At 33.5% G+C, this 14,321-nt stretch overlaps 1 non-coding gene across 1 annotated transcript; it reads right to left on the bottom strand.

The window, feature by feature from the left end:
- Positions 1-11,431: 11,431 nt before the first annotated feature.
- Positions 11,432-11,540, bottom strand: LOC133813735 (small nucleolar RNA R71). The gene has a single exon (XR_009884737.1). It is a non-coding gene; the product is annotated as a small nucleolar RNA R71 (small nucleolar RNA).
- Between the last annotated feature and the right edge of the window lie 2,781 nt (positions 11,541-14,321).

Below are 14,321 nucleotides of genomic sequence, written 5' to 3'. Positions count from 1 at the left end.
GAAATTTATAAGAAAATGATACAAATTTTAAAAAAATATTAATAAACTCTATAAATAAAACTAATCAGACGTACATTGATTTTATCTAGTATATATAAATATATATATATATTTAGCAAGATTTCTATTTTGAAACTTAACATACATGTGCAAAAATTATATTTCTTTTATTTATAATTGCAAGATAAAAAAAACTAATTAACCTCAAATTAAATATTACTTCTTCTTAAAAGTTGTTTAAGAGAATGAATAAAGTATTATCCAATGACAATGTTCAGCAATGATTTTAACTTTTAATTTTTCTTTTATTAATACATTTTTGGTTTGTTCAAAACAAGTTCACCACAAAAAAAAAAAAAAATCATAACCAGTCTTTTTTTTTCTAAGGATAGACTACATCCTAATAAAATTATTACGGAACATTACAAAATGGAGGACGGATTCCTTCTATCCAAATGAGTTTATTATTTAACCCCAAGAGTCAATCCTTGAGTTGCAAAACAATCCACATGAGAAGCAAATACCTTTCGAAAAATCAGACAACAAAGCTTTAAAATGAGAAAAAGTATTACCGAATACATTTTGGATCATATGGAGAAAGTTTATGGGCAAAACTGGTGAAATTTCATATTTTATTATTACCAACTTTATATTAAATTAAATTAATTAATTAAATACAGAATAAAATGTTGGTATTGAAACAGATATTCTGTAGCTACAGACAGAGATTCTGTAACTACAGTAGTACACAACAGAATGATAAAACAGAAAAGTAAAAACACAAAGAGTTTTTTTTACGTGGTGTCAATATCCTTTCAGACATTACTAGTCTACGGGGCCACGCCCATAAATAACATTCATTAATAAAGTTTCTAAAAAATACAAAGTATTTGACTTAAGGAAAAATTAGACTTCGTCTAATTTAATCCCCAAGCTTGATGTATATTCCACTTGATGAATGAACCTTGCTGAAACTTCAAGAACTCGAACTCCATTCGATTTGCTTGAAGAGTTCTTGCTTCCTCCCGAGGCAAGACTAGGATGAACCTTCTCCTGAAGGTTTGCTCTTTGTTCTTCTCATTGTTGAATTGTTTCAATACACAAAACACATACAAAGACACAAAATAACAAAGGCATAGCCGAACCAATAACCTCTACACAAGAAACACTATTTTTCTAAAGATGTAAAACAAGTTTAAGAATAGACAAAAGAGTTAACCTAGACAAGGCTGCTAGGTAAGTATTTATACACAAACATACTCACATAAGACAACATTTACTAGGTCTGAACGCACACAGATCACTAGAAAATGTTTCCTTAAATAACCAATCAATTACATTGAATCATTCGTGATCTGAGGAAATAAACAAATTGTCTGTAGCTACAGAACAGTCCGTATCTGAGCTGTCATTGCAAGATCCTATCTTCGATTTTTATGAGGATCAATCTGATCCTATCTGTTAAAATCTGGTCATAAGAATCAAGTTGTCAAATAAAATCAACCAGAAATAAATTAAATTAACATTTATTATTCATTCATGTGTTAGTTGTATATTGTTAAACCTTCTATAAATATAATTGATTGATATAATTGGCTTTTTATATAATCAGAACATAATTGTGAATGCCAAGATTACAAGAAATAAATAAAAAAATATTTTGTCAAATATAATTTGCCAAAAATAGAATTTACAATCTCCCACTTTGACACTTTGATTGACAAAATATTTTGGATGTAAATGCCTAAGAAGAATCTGCAATGAAGAAATGTTAGAAACAATGAGAGTATACAATACTCCCCTTGCACATCAGAGTTACTAACACATAAAACAAACAAACATGTTAACTTTTAAAGAAAAAGTTTAACACAACAACTCCCCCTGAAAATAAAAATAGGGTCCAACAATAAAAAAATAAACAACTCCCTCTTTTTGTCTATCAATTTTCCAAAGGAAAGACCAAAAGAAATAACATAAGGTTCAACATGACAGGAATATTAATCATGCAGCAAGGAACTCCTAAATAGAACTGAGATCTTGAAGAATAGAAGCTTGGCCCTCCTCCAATTTACCTAACCGAGTGGTAACCTTGGCAATTTATGTTTGAACAGGTTTAAAAGCTGGAGCTACAGAAGGTGATCCTTAATCTGCAGGAGAAGCAGCACGTACAAGTGGGAAAGATATTCCTTTAAGCTGCTTAAAAGATTCAAACTTCTCAGAGGGGTTGAAAGTCATTCCAGACAAATGCGTCTCTTCAGATTCAGTGTCCAAGATCAGCTCCTTCTGTGAAGACAACACTTTATAGATCAAGTTAGGAAAAAGAAAATTTAACTTCCTACAATTTCCCTTGCGCAAGGCTACAATCTGGTCTAAAATCATGTCAGCCAGATCAATTGGAGCACCAGTTGTGAGCTTAAATAGTAAGAAGGCTAATTCTTGGGATACCGCAACCATGTTGGAAGATGGCAACCAATTAGAAAGAGATAACCTCATTAGTGTAGCATGTTGATAGGTGAGAAGAGCAAAATGGACAGTATCATGGGCATTCCAGGTAACAGTTTGTCCAATGATTTCAAACAAAACCACATCTTTGTCAAATGTCACCTTGGTGGACTCAACATCTACCAAGAGAGTGAGTGCAGCAGCAATATCTTGTACAGTAAAAGAATACCAATGACCTCTAACATAGAATTTCCCAAACATGCAAGATTTTTTGTCAAGAAACTCATCATTTAGATTAGCATAAAATTCTTTGACCACCTTATCAACATAACTAGTAAAGCCATCTATAGTATTCATCCAACCTCTCTCTTGAACAATCTTTAGAACCCCATAAACCCTATGAGCATCAATATCAAAAAATTTCTCAACAATGAATTTTGAAGAAGCATAAAAACTCATGCCCTTCATTGCCATTAAAGCAGAAAAAATGAAGATGTGGAGAAAAGTCTTCAAGGTTACCAGACTTTCGGGCCTTTTTAGTAATAGGAGCAGAAGGAGGAATTTCGAGAAGGTGTTTGCTTGTAGACTTCTGTTTGTCCTGAACATGAGGCTATGGAGACACATCTTCAGGTTTTGAAACTACAGAACGATCTTCTGAGGGCTCACTTTCATCAGGGTTTTCTTCTTCCTCAGGCTGTGTTTTTACATTAAAGCCCTCACTAGGATCAGATTCAGCGTCTGAGTTAGGGAGACTTGTATCACTCTTATCGCCACCCTCAGATTCAGTGGTTGTCACAAAAGGTGGATTTTCTTTGAGACGAACAACCAGTGGAGTTAAGACATCCAAACCACGTTTAGAGCATCGTTCATATCTAAGAGTAGAGAGCTTTTCAGATGCAAAAAGAGGTGGAGAGGACACTGGTGGGGAGATTTCAGTGCTAGGTTTTGCTCCTCCAAAACCGTCAGACCGAGATGCAGAAGCCTCCTTTGAAGACAAAGCCTTGGAACTCAAGTGCACAGATGAGAAGGTCTCTTGAGGGTCATCGCCACCCAAACCCAGAGTAGCAAAAGAGATTAGAGAGGCAGACTGAAATGGTTTCTCATTAAGGTCGAGTACCTTTTTTCGAGCTTGACCCCTTGTTCTTCCCGAAGTTTTTGCAGTAGCAGGAGAGTCGATTGCAGCTTTGACCGAGGGTTTTGCACAAGCAGAACGCCTGGAACCGCCAACAGTTTTGGTCTTAGCCATTCCCGTGATGATTAAAAAAACAAGAACCAGAGAAACCACATGAACAAGAGAAGAGAATGAGAAACTGAAAAGTAGAAAAAGAAAGGAGAGTGATAGAGGTGATCGTGAGTTAGGGGTTTGAAAAGAGAAGAAGTGGGTAGTTACCTAAAATGAAAAATCAAGAAAAGGAAAGTAAATATTTGCAATAAAGAGACACAAATCAGGTAACTGTCAATCAAGTATTTTTTTTTCTCATTTTTTTATTTCCTAAATCTCACACAATCCGTACACCCCAATTAGAGACACAAAAAAGAAAACAAACATTATTAAAAAAATAACCATAAAAAACTTACCAGCCGAATCCTGCCATTTTTTTTATTTTGCGAGATTTTTTTTTGAAATTTTCGACCTTTTTTTTTTTAATTTTTTTAAAGACATTTGTCACACTGAAGAGCAAAAAAGCTAGTCTATGAAATAAAATTAAACCAAGACAATATTTTTAATGAAGCTCTTAATAAAAACAGTCACAACAATATTATATATATATATATATAAAGAACAAACCTTGTTAATTTTGCGAACCAATTAAATAATCTATTCTCGTTGCTTTTGTTCCTGATGAAAGAATCAAACTCGTAAGAAAATACAAATATTATATTAACAAGCTAATTACCTATTGTACTAAAATCATAAAAGTTATGCAGGAAAGAATTGACTCAGTCAAAAATAAATATTTTAAGTAGTTCAATCAATATGTAACAACTTTTGAGACCATGTTTTTTGTTATTTATTTATTTGGAAATGTGTCAAGAAATTGTGTGTGAAAGTGAAAGCTGGGATCATTTCCGAAATTTTCAAAAGACTTTTTCTGAGAATTGTAACCAATGGAGACGCTATCACACCACCTCAATGGTAGCCCTTTTCAATGGTAGTGTATCATCTACATAACTTCTAATTACATAGTTTCAACTTACTCAGAGATGGCTTTCACACATTGAGATAGGTAGCTCTATTCTTCCAATGGAGCTCAAAACACATTTAAAAAAAAAAATGGTAGCTTAAACATAACACTGATTGAAGAATTCAAATATTTCTAGGAGGAGTAAATTAATTTTCCTGAACTAAACCTGTATGAAAAAAATACACTAGAGAAATTAGCAAGTAACATAATAATATGTATTTCTTTTGAGGTTGACAACTTCTTCTGGAACAAGAACAAGAAAAGACTTTTTGAACAATGAAATCAAAGCAGAAATAACAAGATAAATAGACGACACAAATTTAAATGGAACAAACCCCTAAGAATTTCCATAGAGAAGTAAAACAAACCAAATAAAGAGCTTTAGTAAAAATATCTGCAATTTGTTTGCTTGTTTCAACATATTCCAAGACTAGAATTTTATTTTCCACAAGCTCTCTAATAAAGTGATGAAGGATATCTATGTACTTAGTTCGTGAGTGTTGAACAAGATTTTTCGAAATATTTATAGCACTAGTGTTGTCACAAAAAATGGTTAAAGTTTTCAAATGAAACCCATAGTCTACCATCATTTGTTTCATCCATAATAGTTGGGTACAACAACTACCCACAGCAATGTACTCATCTTTTGTAGTTGACAGAGAAATTGAGTTTTGTTTTTTGCTGTGCAATGAAACAAGATTGTTTCCCAGATAGAAACATCTTCTACTAGTACTTTTTCGATCATCAACATTACCTACCCAGTCAACATTAGAATTAGTATCCGTGGAAAACCAAATCCAAAAATCAAGAGTGTTATTTACATAGCGAATGATTCTTTTAGCAACAGTATTATGAGACTCCATGGGATTTCCCTGATAACGAGCACACAGACCAACACTATAACAAATATCAGGACGACTAGCAGTAAGATAAAGAAAACTACCAATCATACTTCAGTACAGTGTTGGATCTACCTTTACTCCATGTTAATCTTTGGATAATTTTACTGTTGTGCTCATTAGAGTATTGGTATGTTTGGCATTTTCAAACCCAAATTTTTTCACCAAGTTTTTTACATATTTACTCTGTGAAACAAAAGTACCATCCTTAGATTGCTTAACCTGAAGACCCAAAAATAGGTGAGTTTACCTACCATACTCATTTCAAACTCATCTTGCATTTGCTAAACAAAAACATGCACTTCAGAGTTAGATGTAGAACCAAATACCATATCATCAACATAAATTTGAGAAATAATAACATCAAAATTCATGTTTTTGATAAACAGTGTCTTGTCTACACTACCTCTTCGATAGCCATGTGAAATTAGAAATTGAGTTAAACACTCATACCAAGCTCGTGGAGCTTCCTCAACCCCTTTAGTTTGCTCAACAAAAGCTTCTTCATTCAAAATGTCATTTAAAAAAGGCAGACTTAACATCCATTTGGTGCAATTTAAATCCAATAACACAAGCAATAGATAGAAGTAACCTTATGGATTCAAGTCTTCCCACTGGTGCAAATGTTTCATCAAAATCAATACCTTTAACTTGTGTGTATCATTGAGCCACCAATCTTGCTTTGTTCCTCACAATGGTGTCAAATTCATCACTCTTTTTTTTGAATGTCCATTTTGTTCCAATGACATTGGCATGGCTCGGTCTAGGAACAAGAGTCCATACTTCATTGCGAGAAAACTGATCCAACTCCTCTTGCATTGCATGAATCCATGATTCATCTGTCAAAGCTTCCTTCACATTTTTAGGCTCAAAAGATGAAGTAAAACACGAAAAATTGAACAAATTTGCATATCTTCTTCGAGTGACCATGCTTTCTTCCATATTTCCAAGAATGAGGTCAATAGGGTGATTCTTTTTTACTTTGGAAGATGGTTCTTTCTAAACTGGATCTATGATGATGTTTTGTGATTGATTTGTTTCATCCCTGATGTAGAATTTGGAAAATCATCAGTTGTAGCTACAGAATCCGAAGTTGTTGCATTAGATGCAGATTCTGATAAAACAATCAAATCTTCTGTTAGTGCAGGAGATTTTTCCAGCAAGTCTTCTATGTTAACTTCTGTAGAAAACTCAGAAAAATCCTTGAAATCATCAACAAAAACATTAGCAGACTCCATTACAGTTTGGGTTCTCATGTTATACACACGATGTGCCCTACTGTTAACAGAATATCCAATAAAAACACCAATGTCACTCTTAGCATCAAACTTTCTTGTGTTTTCACAATCTCTTAGAATATAGTAAGCACAGTCGTACACATGAAAATGACTTACATTGAGTTTCTTACCTTTCCAGATTTCATAATGGGTCTTAAGAGTACCTGAGCGAAGAAACACTGTTTATGATATAACAAGTTGTGTTGATAGCTTCCGCCCATAATCGCTTGGAAAGTTTTTTACTAATTAACATCACCCTGGCCATCTCTGGCAAGGTGCGATTCTTTCTTTCCACTACTCCATTTTGATGAGGAGTTTTAGGAGCGGAGAATTCATGAGAAATACCCGTAGACTTACAAAACTCATCATAAACAAAATTTTCAAATTTTTTCCCATGATCACTCCTAATTCGAACTATTTTCCCAATATTGCAGTCTTTTTCAACTTTTCTCTTAAAAAATCAACCCATGTGAAATGAGAGAAATCATCAACACAGAAAAAAAGTATATCTCTTGCCATTCAAACTTTCAACCTGAATTGGACCCATCAGATCCATGTGGAGTAATTCAAGAACCTTGGTGGTATTAACATCAAAAATGCATTTGTGGGTAACTTTCAATTGCTTACCAAGCTGGCAGGGTTCAAAATTACTCACAAATTCTTTACCTAATTTAGGCAACCCTCGAACAATCCCTGCATTTGACAATTTTTTCAAATTTTTGTAGTTTACATGCCCAAGTTTTTCATGCCATAGATTAGTGGTGTTATTTATGGTTGTGTGACAAGTAAGAACAGGAGTAAGAGTATAAGAATTATCAGTAGATCTAAAACCTTGTAAAATACATTGTTTATCACTATTGAGAACATATAATGATCACTATCTAAATTGAAAGTATACCCTTGATCATAGATTAGACTAACGCTAAGCAAATTAGCTTTTAGTCCTTCAACTAACATCACATTTTTAAGCTTCGGTAAACCTTCAAAATTCAACATTCCCATCCCAATAATATTTCCAGCTAATCCATTTCCAAATGTCACTCCACCATATTGCATAGGTCAAATATTGATAAGAAAGTCTCTGTTACCTGTCAGGTGTCTAGAACAACCACTGTCAAAATACCACATTTGAGAAGCAGCAGTTTTAAAGTAAGAAAAACTAGCAAGACACTTTTCTTTCTTTATCCATATTTGTTTTGGTGAAAAATGTTTATTTTGCATTTTATTAGTTTTTCCAAAATAATTGGACCTGAACTTATTGTGCAAAGTAAAGCATTTAAGTCGAATGTGACCTCTTACACCACAAAAATGACAAATGGGACACAAATTTTCTGGATTGTTCATGAAATCTGTCATCCTTACCTGATCGCTTCTCCTTTGTAGGTAGAAAAGACCCAGTTGCAGTATCAGACACCTGCAATGTTAGATCGAAACACCCAGTACAAATTTTCTCAGATTTTACAAATTGTGTGTCCATTTTGATTTGAGATTCAACAAATCCCAACCTAGCATGACTTCTTTGCCATGTGTTATGAATTTCTTAAAAAATAGACGAACCTGAATTTAACATATTAACATTTCTTTTTAGATTTTCAAGTTCTTTTCTTAAATAGTTAATTTCAATCTTTTTTTAACACAATTCAGATTCACAACCTTTGTTTTTCATCTCTAGTTCCTTGATGTTATGAGACAAACTTTTATTAATTTTTGTCAAATAACCATTTTCAGCGTAAACGTTTACCCACTTACCATACATTACCTTATAAGATTCAGCCAATGAATCCTCATTCATTTCTGACTCATTAGAATCTAAGACTACGCCATCAATATTTCTTTCAGTGATGGTATTGTTCACACACACAAGTTTCCTAAAAAACACTAGACAAAACAGAGGTTAAAGCAACATTTCCCTCATCTTCTTCATTGCTTTCGGTCTCATCATCACTCCAAGTGACATTAAGCCTCTTTTTGTTCTTTTTCAAAGTATTGGCACATTCTGATTGAATATGACCAAAACCTTCACACTCTCTGCATTGTATACCCTTTTTTTTAGTAGAACCAAAAGGTTTAGAAGATGTGTTACCTTTAGGGAATTTTGACAAATTCTTTTTGTTGCGAACCTTTTTCATGAATTTTTGGAAATTCCTTGTCAACAAGGCCATTTCTTCATCCTCCTCATTATCAGAATCTTTTTTTCAAAAGCTTTAAAAGTAATACCTTTATTTTTCTCACTTGAGGATTTCGACTTGTCTTTTTGCTTGATATGTTGGTTTAGTTTAAACGTTCTCAAAGAGCCCATTAGCTCCTCAACCTTCATTTTGTCGAAATCCTTTGCTTCTTCCATTGCTAGAAGTTTTATGTCAAATTTATTGGGAGCACATGAACTATTTTTTGAACTAAAACAGATTCATCAAGTTTCTCACCCAATACAAAAAACTCGTTAGCAATGTTAGACAATTTTTCATAAAACTCAGATAACGTTTCAGATTCTAACATTCTTAATTCATCAAATTTAGTTTGTAGCATGGTAAAGCATGATCTTTTGACATCAGTTGTCCCTTCAAATTAAGTTTGAAGGATTTTCCAAGCCTTTTTTGTAGACTCACAAGAAGAAATCAATTTTATAAATCCTTCACCAACTCCATTAAAGATCACATGCAAAGCCTTATTATTGTAGCCAGACAATTTTTCATCTTCAGTAGACCATTCGAGTTCAGACTTTACCTTAGTATTACCTTCGTTGTCTTTATCAGTTGGTGGAGTCCATCCAGATAGTATAGATCTCCAAGCCCTTTCATCTTGTGACTTGATAAACCCCCTTGATAACTTCATTTTAGGGTCATTTTAGAATGTGTTTTTGTGGTAATCTTGAGTTTTTATGTGTGTTTTGTGCAAGATTACTCAAGAGGGAAATAGAGGCTCAACTAAGGGATAACTTGGACACGGGCCGTGACTTGAGATGCTTGAGTCGCGGCGCCTGAGGACATTACATGAATAAAAAATGCTCTAAACCAGACACGGGCTGCGACCCAGAGAAGACCAAGTCACGACCCACACATGAAAAACACATATTTTCTTAACTATAAATTCGTATTTAGGGTTTAATTAAGTCATGGGGTTAGTTTTTAATTACGTTTTTAGAGACTAATTGTGATTCTTAGGTAAGTTATTCTGCAGTTTTATATTTTTCTTTCTTCTTTAAGTTTATGAATCTTATGTTTTTGAATTATTATTTTGTTGATTTAGTCATGTTGACATGAACTAAACAATTTTTATCTAGGGTTTAATGTAGTCACTTGGATTTCTATCTAATTTAATTATGATATTCTTTTGATTTTTCTTCTATATTATAATCTATATAATGTGTGTTTAATGCTAGTAAATACTTGATCAATATTTTCTTGATTTTGATTCAAAATTCGAAAGATGAGAATTGAATATGCTATCATTATATAGACATAGGTTGCATATTGGACGAAAGTACCTGTATGACTTGTGTAGTAATTTGGTTTTCTTGCTTAATGCCTTCTATATGTTTAAGTTTATCACAGAGATGTAGAAAACCTACATATAGGTTGAGATCTTATATCTTGAAAAAGAATAGGAATCGATTTAGGTTAACCTGCTATTAGAATAGGAAGAAATAAATCTAGAATTGATTAATAAAATTAGTAGAATGAAAAGTTGATGAAATTAACACCCTAGGTCTTTTTAATAGTGATTTTAAATCTTTTAATTAGTTTTTTTTGTTCAAAGTTATTTTCAATTTTAAAATTAAATTCAAAAATCAAAATTTTAGTTGCCAAATAGAAATTAAAAGATCAATTAGTGGTACTTGGAAGATAGTCTTCGTGGGAACGATACTCTACTTATCATATATATTACTTGAATCGATTGTGTGCACTTGCGTATATATATTTTCAAAATCAAGTTTTTGGTGCTGTTGCCGGGGACTTAATTTCCAATATCATAGTTAATTGTTATTTGTTCTAATTTGGTTTTTTTTTATTTTATTTTATTATTGTTTAACATTTATTTGGATCAAGGCTATATTGTGTTTCAGGAATTCTCGATATATGTGAGGAAGTAGACAAAAGTAAATCATAGCAATAGATCTTGAAATTGAGAGAATGTGCAGAAAGAATCGAAAGACAAAGAAAAGGTTGGATTTGACCATGGCTGAGAAAACAAATAATGTTGTCAACAATGCAAATATGGGTAATGCAGCTGAAGCTAATCCACCATTAAGGAATTATGTACTCCCTACTGTCACGGGGATACATTCAACCATTCGACCTCCAACTGTTGAGGCAAATAATTTTGAAATAAAACCCTCAATTATTCAAATGGTGCAAAACTGTGTACAATTTGGGGGGTTACCAAATGAGGATAGAAATCTACATTTCACAAACTTTTTGGAGTTATGTGCGACATTTAAAATGAATGGGGTGAGTAACGATGCTGTATGATTGCGATTATTCCCATTTTCACTAAGGGATAGAGCTAAGAGTTGATTGAATTCTTTACAAGCCAACTCTATACTTACATGGGAAGATTTGGCTAAGAAGTTTCTTGGTAAATATTTTCCTCCTGCCAAGTCAGCCAAAATAACAACTTATACCAAGAGATTAACAAAGAGGGGATATTAACAACTTCCATCAACTAGATGGGGAGTCTTTGTATGATGCATGTGAACGATTTAAGGAATTGCAAGGGAAATGCCCACATCATGGAATAGAGAAGTAGCTGCTAGTTCATACTTTCTACAATGGTTTGGGGGAAATACAAGGACAATTATAGATGCAGCATCAGGAGGAGCGTTTATGAGAAAAAGTGCTAATGAAGCATATGAGCTATTGGAAGAGATGGCTATGAATAATTATAATTGGCCTACTGAGCGTGAGAATAAGAAAGTAGCAGGAGTCTTAGAAGTTGATCCAATAGCACTATTGACCGGTCAAGTAGCATTTTTTATCAAACAATTGCAGTAAACTAATATCGCCACACAAGAAATGAAAGTACAAAATGTCGTGAGTTGTGCGATTTGTGGAGGACCTGATTCTTATGAACAATGCCCGAGCATAGCTAGTTGCTCAACAGAACAATATGCCCTTGGAACAGGCACATGTTATAGGTAATTTTTCAAGACCTGCACCCAACACTTATTTAAATTCCTATACGCCTGCTTGGCAAAATCACCCTAATCTGTCTTGGAAAAATAATCAAGGGTTACAACCACAATATCCACCTTAACAACCTCCTCATCAACCAACTTATGGATTACATTCGAGACCATATTATGATCCAAACCCACGCCTATCTCATCCATCACCACATCCTCAAATGAACCCACCAACAATTCAGCCAGACCAATTAAATCAATTCATGATAGAGACAAGTTCTTCAATCAAAAGTTTGGAGACACAAATAGGTCAATTGGCTCAAATGTTTTCTAGTAGACAGCAAGGGAATTTTCCTAGTTCCACAGAGGTAATTCCTAAAGAGCAGTGTAATGCAATATCATTGAGGAGTGGGAATAAATATGATGGACCTATAGTGGATTACAAGGGGAAGAAGACAGAGAATCAACATGTTACTAGTCCAATACAAGAGGAGGTTACTGAAGATCTTCCAAAGATAGAAAAACCAAAATACACTGAGCCAACACCAAGGATTCCATATCCTCAACGGTTCTGAAAGTGGCACTTACTGAGGAGTGCAGCGTGATACTTTAGAAGAAACTACCTCCAAAACTTAAAGATCCTGGTAGTTTCAAAATCCCATGTTCTATAGGGGGTTCAGTAGAAACAAAAGCTTTATGTGATTTAGGGGCTAGTGTGAATCTAATGCCTATATCAATCTTTCGAAGATTGAATTTGGGAGAAGCTCGACCAACTACTGTGCCTTTACAGATGGCAGATAGATCAGCTAATCACCCCCATGGAGTGATTGAGGATGTATTTGTAAAAGTGGGTAAATTCATCTTTCTAGTGGACTTTATTATTCTAGATATGGAGGAAGGTGAAAATATTCCAATAATACTTGGAAAGACATTCTTGGCTACTAGTAGGGCTTTAATCGATGTACAAAAGGGTGAGTTAAAGCTGCGAGTGCAAAAAGACGAAGTGATATTTAATGTTTTTGCAGCGATAGAAATTTCAACGTGTTGTAGAGTTGAAGTGGTAAACCAAGGAGAGAACAAGTTGGAAGTCTCTAAGAAAAGTTCCATAGTTAAAACTGGAATGCGAAATGGGCGTCATCGATTAAAAAGGTTCTTTAGTGAAAGGATTAAATTGTTATATGAGTGGGGAAAAGTTCCACCAATTTCTATTCACAAGAAACGAGGGCCAACTCATGATAATATGGCTCTCAAAGATGTGAGGGGAGGACTTTATCCAAGTTAAATTTGAAAGAAGAAAAGCGTCCGACTAAATAACATTAACGATGACACTATAGGAGACATTCTTATATTTTATTTTAGTTTTTGTTTTTATTTTGAATTTGTAAAGTTTATTTATTTTTAATATAAAGTCTGTAAAAAAAAAATCATGAAAAAGTTGTTTTTCAATTAGTTTTTGGGCCAAGTCGCGACTTGAACTAGCAAGTCGCAACACTACACAAGTCAGAGAGCTATCAGAATTTGATGGAGGGGTGGGTTGTGACTTGAAGAGGCTAAGTCGCGGCGCCTGGAGAAAGGATTCTGAAAAAAAAATCTGAGGCGGACTGCTAGTACTTCCCTTATCCACTGCCTTGGCATCCTTTTCTAGATCACCATTTTAGAAGTGATTTGCACCAGGTAAGTTTTATTTCTTTACTTATTTTTAAACATTGGGGACAATGCTTAGTTTAAGTTTGGGGGAGGGAGCTTATTTTTCTGTTTGTTTTGTTTTGTGTGATTTGTTTCGTTTTTATTAGTGTTTAGAGTTTTGTTTTAGTGTGTTTAGTTTCAACATTAATAATGATTGACAACAATTTCCGATGAGAATAAAATGAATGTTATGAGTATAATTCAAAGAAAATGAAATCTAAAAGAAAATTTGCGTGCTTGATTGAACGCTCTGTTAGTTCATTTTAGTTTAGATGCCATTTGTTGAATATCTTGTCATGATATTAAATTTATGCTTTTAATATTGATTATGCTTCATGAAATTGGTTAGTGGAAGAATGAATGGAAAGTGAAAATTATTTTTCAACAATTCTAGAACTTGCTTGCTTATTATTTGAGGCGAAATAATATATCATATATGCTTAGGAATATGATTTAGGCTATCATTTGGATCGTTTGAGCTTTTCTTGCCAACCTAAAATTACTTAATCCTTTGTTTACCCTTTTTGAGCTGAATTTTGTATCTTTTTGTTCTAAACCATTATTTAAGCCTAATACTTGCAACTTTGTTATATATCCGTCCCTAATATACTATGAGCATATGATTGAGAAACAATTATGGGGATTTATGTGTAATAGGGTTTAATTGTGATTTGAGTGGGTTTAGAAAATGAAAAGTGAAGAAAAAGAA

Source organism: Humulus lupulus, chromosome 1 (assembly GCF_963169125.1).
Source record: "Humulus lupulus chromosome 1, drHumLupu1.1, whole genome shotgun sequence".
Classification (NCBI taxonomy): domain Eukaryota; kingdom Viridiplantae; phylum Streptophyta; class Magnoliopsida; order Rosales; family Cannabaceae; genus Humulus; species Humulus lupulus.
Note: the sequence above shows the minus strand (reverse complement) of the source record. Positions and strands in the feature narration are given on the sequence as shown.